Source organism: Octopus sinensis, linkage group LG9 (assembly GCF_006345805.1).
Source record: "Octopus sinensis linkage group LG9, ASM634580v1, whole genome shotgun sequence".
Lineage (NCBI taxonomy): Eukaryota > Metazoa > Mollusca > Cephalopoda > Octopoda > Octopodidae > Octopus > Octopus sinensis.
Window position 1 is genome coordinate 66,286,973 of NC_043005.1, and position 25,482 is coordinate 66,312,454.

Sequence of the window (25,482 nt, forward strand, 5' to 3'; positions counted from 1 at the left end):
CTGGAAATTGTAAATGGCAAATGACGAAACATCAAACAAATATAGGTATCCGAGAATGATGTTAAAGCATAATTTACACACGGAGGTAAATAATATTCAAATGGTAGAGAAATGATACGAGGTTACTAACTAAATTACTAAGTAGAGGTTTAAATACTATGATACGCAAAGTATTTTAGCTAAATGGTTTAAAGCATAAAAAATAGTTTGTAGTGCAGTGCGAGCCTTTTATCGTAGGTTCATGCTCGCACAGCATTGAAAACTGTTTTTCATACCAGTCAGGTAAAAGTGCTTTGCATGTTATATTATTTAAGCCTCTGCTTTGCAATTTGTTTAGCAACGTTGTCTTATTTCTGTACCGTTTGAATATCATTTACCGCTTTAAATAATGTATGGTTTAACATCATCATCATTCTCGACATTACGTCACTTGGTATTTAACTTGCTCCGTCCATCGATTAACACAAAACCTTATGTTGTTTATTCGCCCTAGTTATGCAATCCTTTGATGTGATATTTTCAGAAACACTTATGACCAAACCACTAGTGAAATATTTGATCACTCAGTGAATCGCCTTCATGTAGTCATTCATCTATCTATCTATCTATCTATCTATCTATCTATCTATCTATCTATCTATCTATCTATCTATCTATCTATCTATCTATCTATCTATCTATCTATCTATCTGTCTGTCTGTCTGTCTGTCTATCTATCTATCTATCTATCTATCTATCTATCTATCTATCTATCTGTATGTCTGTCTGTCTGTCTGTCTATCTGTCTGTATATCAGTCTATCTATCTATCTATCTATCTATCTATCTATCTATCTATCTATCTATCTATATTTCTATAAGTATATAGAGGCTTATATATGCACGTGCGGGTGAGTATTTGTATATGTGTGTATAAATATGTATACCATATGTTTGTGTGTGTGCATGTGTGTGTATATTACGGCAGTTTAGATATTTTTATATGTACTGTGATTTTTACGTATTTGTGTGCGTATATGTATAGCTATTGTGTGTATATATGTGTAAAAAAGGATGAACGTCATTGCTAGTTTGATGTTCGCCGTCGAAGTCACTGTTTTGAATATCTTCTTAACTAAGAATGAGTTCTAATCCTCCTGTTAATTCGAATGTAGAATTAATAATTCCCTTGTCCAGTAAATGACTGCTATGTCCAGGTCAATGTTTAAAATCTTATCAGTTTAAAATTTTACTTCAAAATGCTGGATCGGTATATCAAGATGTAATCATTTAATCTTTTATGATTGCATTAAAAGAAATGCTACCGAAGCAGCTGTCGTAGTATTATGTGCCATCTGCATTTACTGTTATGTATATATATATATATATAGATATATATATATATATGTTTTGTGTGTGCATATACATATATGTACATATATATATATAGATATATATATATATATATATTATATATATATATACATGCATAATATATATACATATACATATCAATACATCTATATATGTATATATATACATATCAATACATCTATATATGTATATATATACATATACTTATATATAATATATATATATATATATATATATACTATATATATATATCGTAAAGTATATTTGCCACCTAAGTGTGGGACTATGCTACGATACTATATAGCCCCAGGAAGACATCTCCTCCAACTGGCTAACGACACACTGTCTGTGCCTGATCAGTATTAGCGAAGGGAAATCATCGTTCCCATCGCTAGCGTTACGTGTTACACACGGACCCGGGTTTCTGAATAGTAACCCGTCATCGGCGTGTTACAATCGCCGGCTAGAGATGAGAAGTAATTCCGAACGCAAAATACTATAAGCTTTTTCCAGTGACAAACCGTCACTGATCTCGAAAAAAGAGAAACAAGCAATGATAAATCTCTGAGCGAGATATGTAATGTATATAAATATATAGAAATATATATATATATATATATATTTCGTGACCGATCAGAACTTCAGATGTTGTTACACATCGCTGGTCACAATGCGTTCGCATTGTTTTAACCTTCGAATGACGCCACCCCGCTGGCTAAGCGAGCAGGCCAACAGAAGAAAGAGTGGTGAAAGAGTACAGCAGGGATCACCACACTCTGCCGTAGCCTCGTGGAGCTTTTTAGACGTTTTCGCTCAATAAACACTCACAACGCCCGGCCTGGGAATCGAAACCGCGATCCTACGACCGCGAGTCCGCTGCCCTAACCACTGGCCCATTGCGCTTCACACCACACACACACACACATATATATATATATATATATATATACATATATACACACACACGTATATATATACACACACATATATATGAATGTATGTATATATGTATATATATATATATGTATATATACATATATATATTATTTATAATAAGATTAGCTCGTATACGAGTGGGTATATATTTGTAAAAAATGAAGTTTGAAAATGCTGCTATATATATATATGAGGAGTTTAGTTCACTGATGACCTAAACCAATAGGTAAAATGCGTAACTGCTATCATAAGTCATCCGTTAGGTTCCAAGATCAGAGCTGAGGCCGGAGCTAGGGATCCGTAGAAGGCTTTCGAGCCAGCAGGTATATATTAAAGCAAATGGGCAATAAAACCAAGGTAGGGTGAGTATCTTAGGTCATTTAGAATATGTAATTAGAATAAGGTGACTCAAAAATGTAGAAGTAGAAGTAATTACATACATACATATATACATACATGCATATATACATACATGCATACACACATACATGCATACATACACACGCACGCGCGCATACGTACATGCATTTATAGACACATATATGGAAAAATGCATGTGTACAAACATATGTACATATATCATGCACACACACATATATACATACACACGTAGAGGCGGAAACCGATGGTAATAAGGAGTTTATACGGTCTATTTGCTTGGGGCATATCCTGAATATGAGCCGATACATGAACGTTAAAATACCGAGGATGATAAGGCTAGGAGTGAAGGCGCTTTTCCTCCTTAAATGATGTGCCCATTGCAAAGCTGAACAAGACCCTACATACCACACTCTTTATTGGTACCATCCTACCCGTGTATTTTGCAAAGCATTATCTAGTGGTGGGAGAAGAGCCACGCAGAAGACATCAAAGGCGACAGGAAAATTATTTAGTTCAACAATTTAGGCCCAGATAGAAAAGAATTAGAAGCTTATAATATCGGATAGTCTGATAGTGACATACGATATATATAGACACATTCATACACACATATATACACATACATACAAGCATATATACATACATATACACACACTCACGCACGCGCGCGCGCACACACACACACACACACACACACACACACACACACATCACACACATTTCATTAAAAATCAAATCACAGAAGGCCTTGTGGAAGGAAATTATCGGGGTTTACTGGCCGTATTATTAATTTATTTTGCCATTTATTTAGCTGGTAAAAACAAGATAATTTAGTAATTACATTCAATGCACTCGACCTTTAAATGAGCACGTAAATTTGGAAAAAGACAGAAGGAAACCTGAGATATATAATTAACTTAACAGTAAATAGAATCAGTGTCGTACTAATATCAAAAATTACATAATATGATGTCTCAGACGGTTTATCCTTAACTTCCGCCTAGTTATGTTTTGTAAACTGTAGACATGAAGCTATATCTCATTCCTGGTATCTACGCAATCACTGGACATTCTTAAGGCTATTTAAAAGACCCTATTTTTCAAGCGAGTATACAGAACATTTTTTGATTCGTTAACATAAGGGTTCGTCTCAGAAAGGAACTTCTGTCTACTCTCGTCCATAAGTTTCTAGATTAATGCCGAGAGGATTGTTTTATATCTTTTCTCGGGGTATCTAAAGATTGAAATATGGTTGTTGAATCTGGATTTAAATTTTACTCCCACGGATCCAATATAACGCTTGGTCTCTGACCAATGTCATAGTTTGCTGATACCCATCTTTCATAAACAACAGAGGATATATTGCATGCCGTAGAGGACATTTAGCTTTATCTCTGCATGTACATCTAGGGCAGGTCTGAGTTATAGGCTGTTTATTGATATTGGTCGTTACATTAAGGGAGCATGAATATGGATTTAAGCAGGTGCCTATTAAAAATCTATCTATACCTATGGTGCTGGGAAAGTGTTAATCTAATAAGGGTGTAGATCAAACACAAATTATTCAACCACAGAACATTTCGGCAAATAAACAGTTTTTAGTATCTTCTCATTTTAATGTCATCTTCAGCAACTTATTCATGAACCCATTCATGGTTGTTGTTTACAATGTGAACATCCGTCTTCGATTATGCACTCACGCAAACAGAAGGGACCCCCCCCCCACCTAAAAGCAGTAGATAGATTTCGTTCTGGCTTCAACCACCAATTGGAGATATGGAGAATCCATAACGACACAGGTCTCGATGAGCGACAGCTTTTTAAAGAGATTTTTTCCCGTTAACAAAAAGCTAAACAGTCATTATTTTGGACCACAACGCCCAGCTGTTGGACTCGTAAAACTCTCATTCAACCCCTTTAATTCCAAATATCATTTCTATTTTTTTATATATCGACTTGCCTAACTTGCTTGTTCTTACATTTACTCATATATATATATATATATATATATATATATATGTACACACAGATAAACCAAAGGACATACTAAGTATGTCTACCTGCTGGAAATAACAGTCAAAACTCTTATTTAACTCGATTTTCAGCAGGTAGATATACTTAGTATGTCCTTTGATTAATTTTAACTCTTCAGCTAATTAATGCTTTTCTTGGGGACATGCAATCGCTTATATTATTGATTCTGTTATTATCATCTTTTAAAATAGTTCTACCAGATAATGACAAAATTAATAATATCTTGGCAAATTAGTTTTTCGGGAATTAATTTTTCTCGCGAATTGTTTGCCCTTATATATATATACATATATATATATATATATATATATATATATATATATGTATGTATATGTATGTGTGTGTGTGTGTGTGTGCGTATGTGTGTGTATGTATGTATGTATATATATATTTTTCATGATGTATGAGTTAGTGACCCATACGTTATCCAGTTATCTTCCTGTAGAGTGATTAGTCTATCACTGTACTTAGTAGTTGTTACTTGTTATACGGAGCATGTGGATGAAGAAATTAAGATAAACATACATAGAAGTTATTAGTTACGTCTCACCATTGCAGTTCTTTGGAACTCAGCACTGGCTGCCCCAAATGCATTTGTGTACCTAATTGTAATGTATTGTCAGGCCAGCAATATATTGCATTCTGTTACAGAGATTGAATGTAACTGTACTAAATGGTATTTAGTAAATTAGGACTTAATGTATTTTATATGGTATCCTATGCGGTATATATCATACATATATGTGGAGGCGCAAAGGCCCAGTGGTTAGGGCGGCGGACTCGCGGTCGGGAGATCGTGGTTTGGATTCCCAGACCGGGCGTTGTATGCGCCTATTGAGCTAAAATACCTAAAAGCTCCACGTGGCTCCGGCACGAGGTGGTGGTGACCCCTGTTGTACTCTTTCACCACAACTTTCTCTCACTCTCTCTTCCTGTTTCTTGAGTAACTCTGTGATGGACTGGCGTCTCGTCCAGCTGGGAGGAACATATACGCCACAGAAACCGGAAAAACGGGCCCATGAACCTGGCTAGGCTTGAAAAGGGCGACGTTTATCGTTTTACTATACACATATATTACACACACATATACACATACACCACACACACACACACACACATACACACACATACACACACACAAACGCACAAACACACACAATGTAGTTAAGTTACGAGCTTACATAAAGCGTGAGTGTTTGCAAAGAAAGTGGATATGAGAAAGCAAGAAAAAAAACTTTACACACACATTATAGAAATAATTGATAGTACAACTCTCTTCATGCAAGAAGTCTATCAAAGTGAGCTTTTTATCCTGGGCCAGTGTAACTATCAAGCGTAACAGTACGTTCCTAATCCGTCTTCAAATTTCATTTCAGGCGTACTGGTGCATGCCTGGTGGAAACCTATTTACTCATCTTATTTTCACCATTCTCACCAATCTTTTACCAAATGTACCTGAGGAAAGCATCTGCCTCTCCAGTCTCACTTTCTTTCACACTAACTTTCTTTTAAAAGTGGCAACTTTCTTTTACAAAGTCAATGTGGGTTTGACCGAACAAGCATGTGTCTGTCTTCTGTCTTTACATCTCAGACCACAAAGCAAGCTTTTTCGGTGTAACGACTATTGAAAAACTGCCTGATATTCTCGGTTAAAGGAGAGTGTTGCGGTGATGTTAACGATGGAATTATCGTTTCTCACAGAGGCATAAGGGCAGGTATTTTGTGGTGTGAGTTAGGGGATTAAATCGACTCCAATACTTGACCGGTACTCTATTTTATTTACGCCAGAGAATGAAAAGCAAACTTGATCTCAATGGCATTTGAACATATAGAGCCGGAATATATACCGCAGGATAGTTTGGCTGATGCGCTAACGATTGTATAAATCAATGATGAAGAGGAAAACAAAGTAAGAGAGAAAAAGAAAGAAAAAATGAGAAGCAAAACAACAACAAGAACAATGTCGACGACGTTGATAAGAGGAATAAGAAGACGAGGAGGAAGAGGTAGAGGTAGAATTAGACGAAGAAAAAGAAAAGAAAAAGAAGAATCAAGAGAATAATAGTTAAAGGAAATGATAAAGATGTAAATTGAAACAGCTTTTTTAATTGTTGCGATTTTCATCTCATGTAAAATTCACTCTCAATAAATGTTAAAATAAAAAATTATTGAAAGACGAAAATATGTGACAAAATACATACAACAATACAGAAAAAAATATACAATGCAAAAATGCAGAAATTTTCAATGCTTACAGACTCGACGACTCTCCACATAGAAGCAATATCTTTAGCTTGCATTATATTTTACAGATATAGAAACTAACGCCCTGCTTGATTTTTATCAATAGCGTTTTGTAGTTTTCGTATTAAAGATCTTTACTACCAAAGTAAACGGCAGCTGCCTTTATATTTTGTTTTTCTGTTCTTAGATTTCATACTTTTCTTCTTAACAGCTAAAGCACGAGTTGTTTCTTCCACATTGAAATGAAATTAGCTACCATTCTGAAGTATGTGTTGTTAATGTTGCAGTTGTTGTTTCGGTGTTGTCTTGTATTTTTTGTTGTAACTGTTTTTGTTGTTGTTGTTGTTGTTGTTGTTGTAGTTGTTGTAATCTTCTTCATTGACTTGTTGTTTTTGATGGAATATTGTTTTCTGTATTTCTGTTGTTACTATTGTTGTCGCCATCAGATTTATGAAATCATTGAGTTATATGAAATATTAAGGCATCACAGCAATAAGATGTAGTGTATTCTTCTAGTAGTGAGTATTGTGTAAATAGATTTTTATGTAGTTTAATGCAATGTATAGAGTTTACAACAGGCCAGTTCGGTAAATAGTCAATGGCGCTGTTATAAGTCTGTGTCTAAAACACCTAACTTGCACTCACTCAGTCTAGCTAGATGTAAATTGGTGCCATGATGAGTACGGTCGACTACTGTAAGGGAGGAACAATATATAATTGAGAGGAGTATATTTAGCATGTTTTACTTCCAATGATTCCAGTCTGCCTTAATTTAAAATTTGAGGTTTGACTTTCATTAAATACATTCTTTTAACGTTCTGCTTGAACTTAGTTCATAACTTTGCTTTGCTCGCTTAGTGCTGAATTTCTACTTCAGATGTTTCATTTTTTCTTTTTCATCAGGCTGATTGTTTTATATGTGAGATGTATTTCTTATTTTTAGTCTTGTAATATCGCTAGATGTCATATTTCTGGATTTGAGGTCATGTATGTACTCCAGTATTTATGTTACTAATTGTTGTATTGAATTCAGTGATATGCAATTCTGTAAATTGATGGAAGTGTTCTTACAAGACTCAGAAAGTTTTGTGAAACAGTTTTCGTTTATAGGAGTGTGTAGTTATTAATGCATGAGACTTGGGGATTTGTCCGAGTTTGTTTAGCTTGGTGTATAAAGCAGAAGACAATGTTTGGAGAAACGTTATTGTAGTCATCTTAGTGAACTTATAAGATTATGAGGTGCATAGAATATAAAGCAAATCACAATATGATACCGTTGCACCCTTTGTTATATTTCTGTTGTATCAGAACGTGTGTGCATTATGTGTGTTATTTGGTGGTGGTGCAGATAATTGTTGCAGTTGGGATATGTATCCAAATGAAAACAATTGAAGAAGTTTTCGGAGTATGCATGATGTTATGTCAATGAATTTTGTTACTCTGTTTTATTATGGATGCTTGCGTTTCTAGAGTGTTAAGGTGTTTTTTTTATGCTTGGGTGTTTATCTTATTTTTATCCTGAGCAAATGACATTGTGAAGCTTTTACCGGAAAAATCATCAAGGTTAGGAGTAGTCTGGAATCTGAGATTTGAATTAGTTGTCATATTGTCTCCAAAGTATTCCTTTCTACTTTTGTGGGAGAGGAGCTAGTCGATTGCGCCGACCCAGTGCGCGACTGGCAAATATTTCATAGACCCCAAAATGATGAATGGCAAAGTCGACCTCGGCAGAATTTGAACTCAGTAGTAAAGACGAACGAAATGCTACTGAGCATTTTGCATGGCGTAGTAACGATTTTGCTACTTCATTGCAATATTAGCCGTAGCAAAAGACATACTGGGAAATTATTAATTCTGTATATTGAGAGCACCAGCAAAATTTCACAAAGAAATTCATGCGGGGAATAATTTAAAATTTCGCACTAACACAAGTCTAAATCTATATTTAGAGTTTATACACTTATGTTAAATATTGGTTTCTAAGTTTGGTACAAGACTAGCAATTTCGGGTTAAATTGAATAAATAGACTCCAGTAATCAACTGGTACTTATTTTATCGACCCCGAAAGCATGAAAGGCAAAGTCGCCTCTAGTGGAATTTGAAATCAGAGCAACGACGTTAAATATTGGTTTCAAATTTTGCCACAAGGCCAGCAATTTTTTGTGGAGATGGGGGGAAGCCGATTATATCGTGCCCAGTGCTTAACTGGTATTTACTTTACTGACCACAAAGGATGAAAAACAAAGACGACCTCGGTGACATTTGAATCTAGAATGTAAAGGCGTACGAAATGCCGCTAAGCATTTCGTTCGGCATACAAACAAATATTTAAAACAATTTAACACTCAAATTTGGCACAAGGCTAACAATTTCGAGGAAAGGGGTAATTCTATTACATCGACCCCAGTACTCAACTGCTACTTGTTTTATCGACCCCAAAAGGAGGAAAATCAAAGACGACCTCGGCGGCATTTGAACTCAAGATGTAATGCCGTTTAGTATTTTGATCGGCGTGCAGACAAATATTAAAAACAATTTAACACTCAATAAATTATAATATATAGTTATAATAGTAAATTAATATTATATTATAATAATATAGGGTTAAGGATATCAAATTTAATATCCTTTTCTACTCTAGGCACAAGGCCCGAAATTTTGGGGGATGGGGCAGTCGATTAGATCGACTCCAGTACGCAACTGGTATTTAATTTATCGACCCTGGAGAGGATTAAAGGCAAAGTCGAGCTCAGCGGAATTTGAACTCAGAACGTAAAGACAGACGAAATACTGTTAAGTATTTCGTCCGGCATGCTAACGTTTCTACCGGCTCGCTGCCATGTGTTGTTTATTGATATTTTATGTTTTGAATATAAATATCATTTCAACGAAGTTTGCTACATCCGCCATCCTTTCAAAATCTAGAAATAAGGTATAGCAATGAATGTATATCATTATAATCGATTGTAACCTTTCTGTGTTAGAAAGCACACTATAAGCCCTGGTTTTCTGCTCTTTAGCAGATGAGAAATAAATTCCTCTTAATAGGGCGTAAGTATATCGCAAGTATTATTCCCAGGTTATCGTTCCCTATGGTGGAAATTTATATAAACTGAAGCAATGTAATGAAGTATTTTCTTAAACTTAGTAAATATAAACTCACAACAGATAAGCCAATGTTATGTTAGACAAACCTAATGTTACGTCGCATCTCCTATGGGGCATTTCCATCACTTTTCTTTAGATTACATTTCTTAAATACAAGACATGAATTCTGTATTAAAGTTATTCCTTATCAAATTAAATAGCAAAGTATACGAGAGCATTTTCTATAGATGTTGATCGAATTTATGATGGGACATTTTGAAAATAAAATCATAGTTTGCGTCCACACACAAATCGTATTATAACAATTTTAAACGATAGTTAATGGTGGATTCATAAAATAAAGAAAAAAAATGTTACGCTATCATAGTTTGATAAGATTAGGTATACCTACGTTTCCCTTTGCTGAAGAGATAGAATAAACGTTAACCTGAATGATGAAAATTCTCCCTCGAAGTTGTAAAATGAATTAATCCCTTTTTAAGTGTGCTGCTATTTCCGTTGCTCGTTTTATGAAGAGAAAAAGAGCAGATTGAAAAAGTAAGAGAAGAAAATAGCAACGAAATGTTACAAAAATATATTAAACCGTGAAGACATAATGTCTATATATTAAGTTGGAATCATATATATATATATATATATATATATGTAATGGCTTACACAGTCATACAAAGACTCACAAACACCTGCTGCTAATACCGTTTTATGACGTGAGTTCTCACAGATCCTCACACATCATCTACACACACCTTACCTCTAACAGGCACACAAATCACATGCAGCAGTAGAGTAACTCCTTCAACATTCAGCTTATTATCATATTAATTATAATTTAAATATGCAGATTTGTACCAAAAATTGGCGTCAAAGTGCGATTATATACACCGAGCAGTTGAATGTTTTGTCTTGCATTTGGCATCATCGATATCACAGTAACCGAAGCCGGAATGCAATATCATGCCCAGTAGTAAACCGAAGTGAAACATTTAAAGGCAGTTTCATAGATACCCGTTATCTTCTTTTCAGTGGAATGGGCATTTACATGCAAAAGCTCACATAAGATACATTTTAATTGAACAAAAATTTATCGTATTAGATGAATTATCCTGGCAGACTCTATCTACGAGTGTTGCTAATTTGACAGATTCAGTCGGCAGAACTGAATGGCTGGCTTCGACCACGGAAAATCACAGCAACCGTCAGCAACTGTTTTAACTAAATTAATAGTAATGTTAATGAATTAAAATTTTTACACCAGAATGAAATTGGCTATAAGATTACAGTTACTTTAATCGCCGAGAATACATTTAATTTCTTTCTTGGAAAGCTTTCATGTCATACTGTGGAGTATCTTACTTCTGTTGTATATTGAGAGATTCACTGATCTTTTCTTACCCATTGCACACGTAACATGAAATACTAGCTCTATCGCTGAAGAGTAATAAAAAGAGTTAAAAAGAAAAGAAAAAACTCAAAAATATTCGATATTTAAAAGGTATTCATTGCAAAGGCGGCGAGCTGGCAGAAACGTTAGCACGCCGGGCAAAAATTCTTAGCGGTATTTCGTTTGCTGCTACGTTCTGAGTTCAAATTCCGCAGAGGTCGACTTTGCCTTTCATCCTTTCGGGGTCGATTAATTAAGTACCAGTTACGCACTGGGGTCGATATAATCGACTTAATCCGTTTGTCTGTCCTTGTTTGTCCTCTCTGTGTTTACCCCCTTGTGGGTAATAAAGAAATAGGTATTCATTGCAAAGTACTAGGAGTGGTTAGTGAATAAATTTGATTTGTAACGTATATATAATATAAAATTAGTTCAGTTTCAATAATGTTTTTTTCTGTAATAGCATCTATTTACAACTGAATATTTTATTATTTTCCAGCATCGAATATTTAACAAAGCATTAGGGGACCTAAATACTTACGATTTAGAATAAATTTTAGTTCAGGATCCACAGTAAAATGTTTTCATAAGTTTGCGAATTGTTGCAATCATATCGGATTAAAGCGTAAAGTGGACTCGTAAATCTCTTATTCAACACCCTTAATTTCTGATATTATTACTATTCTCTGCTAGTCGGATCATCTTATACGCAAACATATGTACGTTTTTGTATTAAATGTATTTAATATTTTTTGAACATCAACTTATCCAACTTGCTTGTCCTTATATTTACTCCTCTAACTGCTTAAATCTCTTGAGCACTATGAAATGTATTCTATACGGAGAATACCTCTCTCTAATGTATCTATCTATCTATCTATCTATCTATCTATCTATCTATCTATCTATCTATCTATCTATCTATCTATCTATATATATATATATCTATATATATATATATATATATATATATATATATATATATATATATATATATAAAATTCAGGGTGAATACTTGATAACTGTAAGCATATATATATAGTTAATCCAAACATGAAAACACAAAGAGAAAACACAACAACGCCCAAGACGTGGAACAAGTATAGTATTATTGGACGCTCAGGAAAGGAAAGAAAGAAGGAGGATTTAGCGTTTCGAGCGAAGCTCTTCATCAGAAACATAGGAAAAGAAAAGATCCAAGGAAGAGAAGACGGAGGGAAAAATCGCCAACGATACACACACGGTCACATATTGAATGACCAGAAGAGAATGGGTGAAGAAAAAGTACTTTCAAAGACAGGAGACTGCAAGAGAAAGAGGTATGTGTGTGTATGTGTGGATAGGTGCGTGCGCGCAGGTCTGTGTGTGTGTTTATGTGTGTAATGATAGTACGTGTCTGTGTGTGTGTGTGTGGTTGTGGCTGTTAATCTATGTGTGTGGTTGGGCTTAGTATCCTTTAAGGTCATAGGAAGAATGATAGTAGGAGTGGCTCTTGTGTCTCTACCTACCCATGTACGTAGAAGAATAGTCAGTGGAATGTGCTGGTAGCTTGAAGTATGTTGTGTGCATGTATGTATATGTATTGTATGTGTGTTTTGTTTGCAGTGTGTGTGTGTGTGTACGTGTGTATATGTGTGTGTGCGTGTATTATGTGCGTATGTATGTCCGTGTGTATATGTGCGTGTATATATATATATATATTAATATATTACGTGATCACGTGACCGACCAGGCTATTAGATGCTGCTACACATCGCTGGTCACAATGCGCTTCGCATTGTTTTAGCCTTCATATATATATATATATATATATATATATATATATATATATAAATAAAGTTAATCCAAACAAGAAGGAAGCACAAAAAAACACAACAACGCGAGGACTTGGAACGAATATGGTATTATTGGATGCTCAGGAAAGAAGGAGAGCTTAACGTTTCGAGCGGAGCCCTTCGTCGGAAACATAGGAAAAGGAAAGATCCAGAGAAGGGAAGACAGAGGAAAAAAAATCGCCAACGGTACACACGCGGTCACATATATATATATATATATATTATTCATTTTTTTCTTTTTATTTCTTTCAGTCATTTGACTGCAGCCATGCTGGGGCACCACCGTGAATAGTCTTAGTCGAATAAATCGATGCCAGGACTTATATTTTTAGGCTTTTTCCATCGGTCACTCTTGCCGAACCGTTAAATTACGTGGATGTAAATGTACCCACACTGGTCATCAAGCGGTAGTGGGCACGCACAAACACATACACGTACACACACAAACACATATAGAGAACTTATTTCAAATTCTTGGTAAATGAGTTAACTAACATTGATTATAAATGTTAAACTCTTGAAATGTAACGACATCGCAAAATACTGATGCATAAGTTCTCCACAAGTCATTGTTACTACACAAATGAGTGGCTAAATTTACTTGACGCTAGACAACGGACATTTTGCGCCTAAAATAAAATGTGAGCGTTTTTATTTAGTATATTGGTGCACATTCAATTGTCAAAAGTCTTTATTCATTTTACTCATTGGATTGTAGCCATTTTGAAGCATTATCTCTCTTAATTTATCGATTCTTTGTTGGGCCGCTATTTTATGAGACATAAACAACATCGGCTTAAGCATAAACGCGTTTTACACATACACAAACGGGTGTGCAAATGTAAATTTAGCCTATCATTATGAACGAGGGGGTGCTGAAAAGTTTCTGGCTTCAAGGGAATCGCGAAAGGCCTGACTGGAGACTTAATCTTCGAGTTCTTCTATAGGGCTTACAAAAATGGAAGGAGCGCTGCAATAAGTGTGTGAATCTGAGACAGGAATATGTTGAATAAAATCATAATTAATTGATCCTCCTTGTATTTCTTTTTACACAAAACCAGGAAATTTTAGCACTTCCTTATATTTAAGAGGGACTATGGATTTAAGGATATATTGGAAAAGAAAATAGTTGAAAATAAAATAAAATATAACCAAAAACGCTTTGTTTTTGTTCCAAGCTTGCATGTATAATTAGGTTTCAGCAAGTAGACAACCCTCTTTCTCTCTCTCTCTCCCTCTCTCTCTCTCTCTATCTATCTATCTACAGAAAATGTTGAAGGAGGCGAGGCAGAAGATGAGGAGGAGGAACAAGAAAGTGATGATGCTGATAATGAATTAGAAAGAAAGAAAGAAAGAAAGAAAGAAGAAGAAGAAGAAGAAGAAGAAGAAAAAAAGAAGAAGAAGAAGAAGAAGAAGAAGAAGAAGAAGAAGAAGAAGAAGAAGAAGAAGAAGAAGAAGAAGAAACGAAAGTCAATAAATGTTTTTAAAATAATTTAGTTCCCCAGTCTTTTGTGGATTTTCTCTTGAGAAAGACTTATGACGAAGTTGCTCAGAGAGGTGTAAAGAAACCGCTTAATTTTATTAGCATCATTTTGGTTATATAATAGAATGCCATAAATTGACGAAAGAACCACATTTCGAATAATCTAGAAATTCGAAAAAAGGCAATATATGTCTTGAGTATTTCAAAAACCATGCGACTATTTTTGAAACAGAATAAATTAGTATGCTTCGGAGTTTTGGAGAGTTACATTGTGTCATTACTAATTTAGTGTATCCAATAAGATTCTTGGAAAAAAATGTTAATCTATAGGTACAGGTGTGGCTGTGTGGTAAGAAGCTTGCTTCCGAACCACATGGTTCCGGGTACAGCCCCACTACGTGGTAGCTTGGACAAGTGTTTTCTACTATGGTTTCGGGCCGACTAAAGTCTTGTGAGTGGATTTGATAGAGGTAAACTGAAAGAAACCCGTCGTATATATATATGTATGTATGTGTGTGGTGTGTGTGTGTGTGTGTGTGTTTGTCTATGTATTGCTCACCACCGCTCAACAACCGTTGTTTCTTTGCTTACATTCTCGTAAATCCGCTGCTCGTCAAAAAGCGATGAAAGTATAAGTACCAGGTTTAAAAAAGTACCGGGTTTCGAATCATTGGGCAAAATGTTCTTGAAGGTGGTGCTCCAGCATGGCCACGAGCTAAGGAGTGAAGCAGATAACAAATAAACGAAAACGATACCCACCAAACCTGCACCTGTACACCCCCCTCCATTACTGAGCAGAGATCTCGTAAACGTTCTCCAGCATCGTCAATCTAGCGTCACAAAACGGTTACCACACGCAATCTCTCTAGGTCAAGGAAACCACACGTTCTCTACCTGTGAACAAAACGATAAAACACTCTCACCTTTACAATGATGAATCTTTTAATCCTTAAGGATCATTTACGACCACATGTATATAACAATACCGGATCTGCAATCGGACTGTTTAAGTCTTGAAAATACAAGATCACCAAATTATCATTAAGCCTTTAAGCATATTCGATTGAAGTTTATTCTATCAAGAATTAACTTGTTCAAATCATGCTTTTGGTATCTCAAAGCATTGAACAGTATTTTTCCTAATGACGTAGTATTAAGTCAGTACAAGTAGGAAAGAGAGTGAGGAGGAGAGAGTGAGTAAGGGCGAAATATAAAGTGAAAGAGAATTAGGTTCGACGCATTAAATCAAGCAGAAATGGATGAGCGTTTTAGTTCTTCACAGATAAAAACTGAAAAGTTAGGTACAATGATGGCTGTTCATAATGTTATCATCATGCTGACAAAAAAGTCATGTGGTAATTATAACACAGGCATATGTACATTTATCTTGCATATATATACATATATATATATATATATATATGTATATCTGTGTGTGTGTGTGTCACTTTTAATCTTTTACTTGTTTCAGTCATTTGACTGCGGCCATGCTGGAGCACCGCCTTTAGTCGAGAAAATCGATCCCAGGACTTATTCTTTGTAAGCCTAGAACTTATTTCTATCGGTCTCTTTTTGCCGAACCGCTAAGTTACAGGGACGAAAACACACCAGTATCGTGGGGACAAACACAGACATAAAAACACACTCACACATATATATGCATATACATATGTACGATGGGCTTCTTTTTAGTTTCCGCCTACCAAATCCACTCATAAGGCTTTTGTCGCCCCGAGGCTATAGTAGAAGACACTTGCCCAAGGTGCCACGCAGTGGAACTGAACCCGGAACCATGTGGTTGGTAAGCAAGCTACCTACCACACAGCCACTCCTGCGCTTATATATATACTATTCATGTAGAATTTGCTTTTGAAAAATGCATAGAGCTGATTTGTGTGAGTTATATATTTTAAAATGTGGACGTATTTGTACTAGGCCTCTTCCTGACCCTAACTTATACCGAGAAATATCTTTCACACAATAACCTGGTATATGCTTGTCTCACCCGTAACAATCGCTTCAGCATACAAAAAGAACCAGAGTGAACGCTGGCACGGCTGAACAAAACCAAACCACCCACCTTCAGATGCACACGACATCAGAACTACAGTCGCACACGTTATCGGTGCCACCCTTAAAACCATTCTTAAAAACAATATTTTAAAGTTTAATAATTAACTATATAAACAGATGAATGGCGATACTATTGCTGAAGGGATCACCGGTGATGTTGCCAACTCCTTCATGGTATCGTGGGACAGACATTTTAAGCAGTTCCTAGCGACCAATTACATTCATTTAACTATGTACTCACAATACGTCGACGACATTAACCTTGTCGTGAAAAGAAATACACTTCTGAATACTTTACTACAAGAAGAACAGATGATAACAACTATACAACACATAACTGACTCTATCCATAGCAGTGTAAAGGTTACTGTAGACTACCCCACAGCCCGGAAATAGACTACATGTCATAGATACTGATCTGTGGATAGAAGATACTATGATCAACTGAACTGTTAAACCCTGTTTACTCTACTGGCACTATCATAAACCTATGGCTAATCCACTAGTAATACGTAGTGTCTCAGCGATGTCAGGTACTACCAAAAATCAACATCATCGTGGAAGACTTAAAGTAATGAGGAACGTATCCCCACTTTGCCAAACACAAGAACGACAACAACACATCCAGCTCTACATATCCCGTATGCAACGTTCCGGTTACATACAGTGTATTAGAATCAGAGTGTACAAAGGAGAGAAAACAAGATTTGAACGCAGTCTAAGGGATGATGAAAATGGTATATGCCCACTATACAGCAACAATTTCTGGAATAGGCTGGAGAGAAACACCAAGAAAAGAAATAAAAATAATACTTGGTATGAACGAATTAAGAAAGATATTTAAGGAAATCCTACACACAGCTGGTTTTAAGATCAAAGTAGTAGGAAATACAGGTAGGACTATCAAATCTATGTTAAGTAAGTCATACCCATTTGATAGAATCCCGTGTCAAAATTATTTGGTAGTATGTTCTACAAACCCACATGTAAACTGTAAAATGTAGAACAATATATACCAGATTAAGTACCAGACTCCTACATTGGTGAGACATCTAGGAGTGTCAATGATAGGTCCAAAGAACACCTGGATAACTACACTGAGAAAAATACCGAACTCCATCTTCTGTCAGCATGCTGTAGACTTCCATAATGGCTTCTTAGGGAGATTTAGGTTAGATCTCCTGTCTACACATATCACTGATGCAATACAGAGACAAGTCACCGAAGCTGCCTGTACAGGAGTACAAACCCACCCTCAACCGCAAATCCGAATGGGATAACACCCAGGTTGCACTCGGGAGTACCCGTCTATAATCACCCCTTTCTCTCATTTACATGTAGAAGTTCATGTACACGTGTTGAGATACATGATACTGATATATATATGTAATTATATATAGCTGTATGAGTGTATATAGATTTATATGTATGTGCATATGTGTTGATGCATGCGTATATAGCGTGTGTGTGTATATGTATGTGTGTAAGAGTATATGAGTGTGTATATGCATATACGTATATGTACGTATATATATATATGTAAATCAACAGAATGAGATAAAAATCCAAGGCTGTGAAAGATTTCAGAATATTTATAAATAGAAAGTCTTACAGCTGTTTCCAGGATATTTAATATATCCCTTCATCGGAGACGGTGTGAGAAGATAGTTAAGCAATAGTTATTGTAGATAAGATACGAAATAGAGAGTGAAGTGGAAGAATGAAAATGGACGTGAGATATGCAGGGATATTGTACCTTCAATTCCATTATTTAAGCAGAATGATATACATATAAGATTCCAGTACCTAGTAAGTTAAAAAATAATAATAATAATAATAAACCCTCGATTCAATAACACCGTTTACAAACCCTATGATTGGAACGACCAATTTTAAATACTACTGGAACTTACTCACAAGGGACTAGAAGCTTATATGTATACCATTCTGCCTAAATAATGGAACTGAAGATACAATATCCCTGCATATCTCACGTCTATTTTCATTCCTCCCACTTCACTCTCTTTTTCATATCGTATCTAGAATAACTATTGCTTGTCCATTTTCTCACACCGTCACCGATGAAGGGATATATAAAATATCCCGGAAACAGCTGTAAGACCTTCTATTTATAAATGTTCTGAAATCTTTCACATCCTTGGACTTTTATCTCATTCTGTGAATTTTTTTTATATACACATGCTGATATGTGATCTACGTTGGACTCCTCATTTGCATAATCACCGAATCTGAGCTTAACTATAGTCTGTCCATAGCACTTACTCAGCATTACCTGACACCTTTGGGTCTTCTTGACACCATTACCTCTCATAACCCCTCTCTCTCTCTCTCTCTCCATTTATATATAAGAGATAATAGTGTCATTGAGACCCAAAGGTGTCAGGTAATGCTGAATAAGTGCTATAGCCAGACCATAGTTAAGTTCCAGATTCGGTAATATTGCGAATAAAGGGTTCAACGTTGGTTCCATGTCACCATGAGTATATAAGAATTTTATGCGTAATAAGATAAAAAACCAAGGCTGTATAGATATTAGCGCATTTATATATAGAGGGTCTTACAGCTGTTTCTAGGATATTAATTAATAATATCCCTTCATCGGAGACGGTGTGAGAGGAAACTTAAGTCCTAGTTAGTTTTGATGCGATAAAAAATTGAGAGTGAGGTGGAGGAGAGAAAATAGATGTAAGATATGTATGGGTGTTGAAGTTGTAAATCCGTTTTATAGGCATAATGGTATATATGCAATATTCCAATATCCTTTGAGTAAAATCCAAAAGTCCAACAGAGTTTAATATGAGTCCTTCCAAATATAAAGTGTTTATAAGCAATGTAAGATTCCCTTATGAGTGAGATCCAGCAGATTTTAAAACTTGGTCGTTCCCAGTAGGACATTTATATACAGTATTGCTGAGTCAAAGGTTTGTATTTGAAATGACCTAGAAATAGGGAGTGTATTAGTATGGTTAAATTGAAAACAGAAGAGAGGAATAAAATAAGGGGAAAAAAAGGAAGGGAAAAAAAAGAAGAGAGAAAGAAAAAAAATGAAAGACAAAGGAGAGAGAAGATTAGTAAAAATAACAAAATAATAAAAATAATAATAATAAAAGATAAAAAATAAAGTTATATATACAACTTGAACAGACACACATGTCAGTACATAAACATACATTTACATGTAGATACACGTTTACACACATGCAGACACGTCTGCACGCTTAGATACGCAAATGCTCACATACATACGTACATACATACATGCATACATACATACATACATACATACATACATACATACATACATACATACATACATACATACATATCATGAACCAACTGTTACTCTTTCAGATGCAGCGCCAAGTTTTGTCAGTGAGCAGAACGCGGTTTCAAATCGACGAAAATATTTTGACACAAATGAAAATTAAATGGTCATATATATATATATACATACATATATATATATAAATACATACATACATGCATACATACATACATACATATATACATACATACATACATACATACACACAATACACACACATAGACACACATACATATATACATCTACGTTATATCTGTCTATCTATCTATCTATCTATCACACACACACACTCTCTCTCTCTCTCTCTCTTATATATATAAATTATTATTTCCTAATCTCTTTCCAACATAATGTGGCAGTCCTGATTAGGACGAATGTTACTGTTATTTAACCCGGAAACATCGTCCCCGGATGGCTATCGACACACTATCTGCACATATTATAATACAGCATTAAACATTTTAATAGCAAAGAAAATTTTCACTGAGTTCTTCTGTACTTACCGGTCGTTGCTCCTCTGGAAATTGAGCCTGGAACGAGAGAAAATACTTTCATTATTTTTTACTCATAGCAATAGACATACAGTTATGTAGACAAATACTCGCAAACATTTATCAACACATGCGCATGCACCGATCTACATATATACATATGCACATTATGTATTTGTTTTTTCATTATTCAGTTTTATTTTAAGATTTCTTGGCAATAGAGAAAGAGCTGATTTCTAACCTAGATCCAAAGCTTCTTCATTGGAATTTCCACGTCGACAACAGTATGCACATATACATGCATTTAAGTGTGTGTGTCTGTCTGTCTGTCAGTCTATCTATCTATCTATCTATCTATCTATCTATCTATCTATCTATCTATCTATCTATCTATCTATCTATCTATCTATCTATCTGTCTATAGCTAACCACGACACCACGTGACCTTCCTCGATCAATCGCACCCCACCTTACGGTAATAAACAACTTCTGTCATTCAAAATCAAAATGGCTAACGATTAGCATCTCGCTTGAAACTCAATTTACCAACGAATTTGAATCAATATATATATATATATATATATATATATATATATATATATATATATATAATTGTGTGTGTATGTGAAAGTGAGAGAGAGAGAGGCATGTGGCCTAGTGTTTAAGGTGTTTGAAAGCACTGTCAACAGGTTGTGGTCTTGGTTCACACACAGGTGATGCATTACATTCTGGTGCAAAAAAATTCAACTTACGTTGCTCTACGATCACTTCGACACCCGATGTGTGGTACACTGTGCACCTGTACAAGCAGCATCGATTTAACGTACAGTACAAATATTTGATCACTTAAACAAATCTTCTGTGTAGTTTGTTAAGCTCTTATTCGCTGAGCAGATTTTTCACTTTCTCTCAGCACTATTGACTATGAATTACATTTTGAATTATAACGTTCCTTAGATATATACTAATAAAGTATTGAAACATACACATACTCTTTACTCTTTTTACTCTTTTACTTGTTTCAGTCATTTGACTGCGGCCATGCTGGAGCACCGCCTTTAGTCGAGCAAATCAACCCCGGGACTTATTCTTTGTAAGCCTAGTACTTATTCTATCGGTCTTTTTTTGCCGAACCGCTAAGTGACGGGGACGTAAACACACCAGCATCGGTTGTCAAGCAATGCTAGGGGGGCAAACACAGACACACAAGCATATACACACACACTTATATATATATATACATATATACGACAGGCTTCTTTCAGTTTCCGTCTACCAAATCCACTCACAAGGCATTGGTCGGCCCGGGGCTATAGCAGAAGACACTTGCCCAAGATGCCACGCAGTGGGACTGAACCCGGAACCATGTGGTTGGTTAGCAAGCTACTTACCACACAGTCACTCCTGCGGTTTCTTTTTTACATACCCAAGTATTTTCCCCATTTCTGTTTTAGGAGTGGATAGCCACAACAAGACACCTGGCATTCCATTCATTTCCCAGCTCAAAGAGGCGCTCCCCGTCCTCTGTTCGGATTGAGGCATAGAACACAAACCCCAATATCAGCAGCGAGGCCCATCAGCATAGGCTGGTTTACCCCCGCCGCATCATGTTGTTCCGTACCCCTTTGAGCAACATGAAATTCAATCATCCGTCTACAAACACTCTCCAAGCTTTCCTATCGATTATAAACTCTCTTGCCTCTCTCACTCCAACACCTTTAACCACTAAAACTTTCCTCACTCCATCCCTCCACACAAACCGAGATCTGCCTATGGTTCTGCTATCTACCACTTCTGCCTTCATCACCCTCTTTACCACCCTCTCCATGTGGCCAAACCACCTCAACATTCGTGTATATATATTAGGTTAACCTTGTGTTAAGACAAAAAGGTTAACACATAAAGTACACACACATAAAAGCGTACACATATATTCATATGTATATCCCTGTGTGTAATTTCTGTATGTCCTCATGTTAAAAATGTCTTTATAAAAATACTGGCAATTATGATTTCAACTCGCATATCTGCTAAGTTTTCAAAATAAAAGTTAGACTGGGAGAAAGAAAGGAAGGAATACATTGAGAGTAAGAGAGAGTGAGAGTGAGAGTGAGCAAGAATTAAGAGAAAATCATCATTATCTCACCTGTACATTAGATCTAATGATAGATATATGTAGTATTATCCAAAGGGCTAGATCATCAATTGTTACATTCGCGGTGAATATGTTAAAAAAACAAAACAACAACAACAAATAAACGAAAACAAAACAAATATCACTCAATATAGTAACGTGGGAGTTAAGAATGGAAGGTAAGCTACTAAGCTAGAAAAAGACTATCATATTTTCATTATTTAATAGAAGGTGCCTAAAGCAAACTGTTCCAGATTGCTATCAAACTGCATTGTGATATGGGAAAATAATGTTTATAAAATATATGTGCGTGTGTGTGTGTGTGTGTGTGTGTGTGTGTGTGTGTGTTGTGTGTGTGTGTGTGTGTGTGTGTGTGTGTGTGTGTGTATGTGAGAGTGTGTTTGTGAGTGTGTGTATATATATATATATATATAATATATATATAGTGAAGGCGCATGGTTTAATGTTTAAGGTGTTGCACTCATGATTGCGAGATCGGGGGTTCGATTCCGAGACCGGGCGTTGCGTTGTGTTCTTGAGAAAAGCACTTCATTTCACGTTGTTCTGTAATCATTTCAAAACCTTACGTGTAGCACCCAGTTGCACACCTATACAGGTAATGTCGATTTGATGGAGGGAGTGAGTGAGCTTATGTCTACAAAAACATTTGATCACTATAATCAAATTATCTGTGAGGTTGTTCGGTAAGAAACTATCGAATCCTCATACGTCGTCTAATGACTGGAGAGTCCATTATATGATATATATATATATTGTATATGTACATACATATACACATATTCATATATATTATACATATTCTTATTTTTTATCTTTTTACCTGTTCCAGTCAATATACTGTACCCATTCTGGGACACGGCACTCCAATGAATCGACCCTAGTACTTACTTTTTTAAAACTAAATTTATATTTTTTGGCCGAACCGCTAAGTGACGAGACGTTAAACAAACCAGCCGGTGGCAGTGGGGAAACAGATACAATGGTACATATATATATATATATATATATATATATATATATATATATATATGATATATATGTAATACTAGCATTATGACCCGTCGTTGCCGGGTCATAGTGCTAGTGCATGTATATATGTGTATATATATGTGTACATATTACATGTACATCTATATATATATACATCTAAACAAAATACAAAACACAAACTTATATCTTGATATAGCTAGTGATAACAATACTGAAAATATATAACAGACTGGAATTGTTAGCCCGTCTCTTGCAATTTAGATCAATTGTATCTTGTCCTCCCTCTTGTATAGAAGTGTGACTACAATCCAGCCTACCTCTACTGCTGGGTGGGTGGGGTGGGGGGCATTTTAATTTTTATCCGGTACGTCCTACGATCCAGATATACAGGCAAAAATAAAATATTTCCACTTTGCAAGTTCGAGTCGAGTACTCCCTTGCACGCTCCGTTGACTCGAACCTTGCTTCTAATGTGGCGAATTTACCGCCTCTGGTTAGATATCTTTCATAGTCGCACCAAGACAGTTTTCGATGGTGCTTTCCTCCAGGTGTTCAAATCTTTTTTCTCTACATTGTATACTTTATAGGCAATATTCTTTTCTTTGATTGAATTTTTTTTTATCCATCTGGACTATTCCATTTCTGCACGCTAATTTTATCTTTAATTTATCCCCATTCATGTGAAACCACTTATTCAAGTTTAAGGCATTTTATACTAATTGCTATTTTTACTTTTGTTATGTTACGATTACATTATACTTTAGTTTGATTTTAATTATTACTTACAACATATAATTCAATTGTTATTATTTTTATTGTTAAAGTGAAAGTATCTGACAAAATAGAGAAATGTTTTTGTTTCACTTTTAACACGTAATACTGAAATCGTGGAGAAGATATGATATTGCTATGGACTCACTCTAGGCAAGAAGTTGAACATTGTTTTTGCCCATGAAACTACATGGACCCTAAGTAAGGCATGTGTAAAATTTGAATGAAATTGGTTGTGTAGTTCTCAAGTTTTAGGGAATCGTAGTGGAGATGATATAATATTGCTGTGGGCTCGCCCTAGGCAAAAAGTTAAAAGATTTTTTTGCCGATAACACTCCCCGGACCCTAAGTAAGGCATGTGTAAAATTTGAATGAAATTGATTGTGTAGTTCTCAAGTTTTAGGGAAACACACAGACAGACAGACAGACACCCATTCCCAGTTATATATATATATATATATAACTTTTCCTACCCGAAATGCAATTCGAAGAAGCCTGCCATTTACCGGATGTATTATATGTAAACTTCCCCATGTGCTTCGTTGGGGTTCAACAGTTAGCTGTTTGGCTTCGACGAGACAGGTCGTTTATTTATGATGCGTTCAGAACCAGTCTTGCTGATGAGTACGTAAGTACGAAATCACAGGTGATACAAGACTAAATTCATTTTTTAAATGTCTTGCTTTGAAAGAATTGCATTTGGGTAGGATTAGTAAAATTTTTGGTAGAAATGACTAATGTCCCTCTTAGCGTGTGGCATGTATGTATAATAATGCCCTCTATATATAATATATATATATATATATATATATATATATATACAGATATAGGGTGGAATATAATTAATTTAATAACATCAACAAATTTCACCTAGTAGTATTTCGGTATGGAAAAGGACCAT

At 35.5% G+C, this 25,482-nt stretch overlaps 1 long non-coding RNA gene across 1 annotated transcript in view; it reads right to left on the bottom strand.

Moving 5' to 3' along the window:
• The window catches only part of LOC115215543, a 118,205-nt gene that overhangs the window by 32,977 nt on the left and 59,746 nt on the right, over positions 1-25,482 (bottom strand). Inside the window, exon 2 of the long non-coding RNA XR_003882003.2 lies at positions 20,678-20,704. This is a non-coding gene — a long non-coding RNA (uncharacterized LOC115215543). The remainder of the gene's footprint in view (positions 1-20,677; positions 20,705-25,482) is intronic.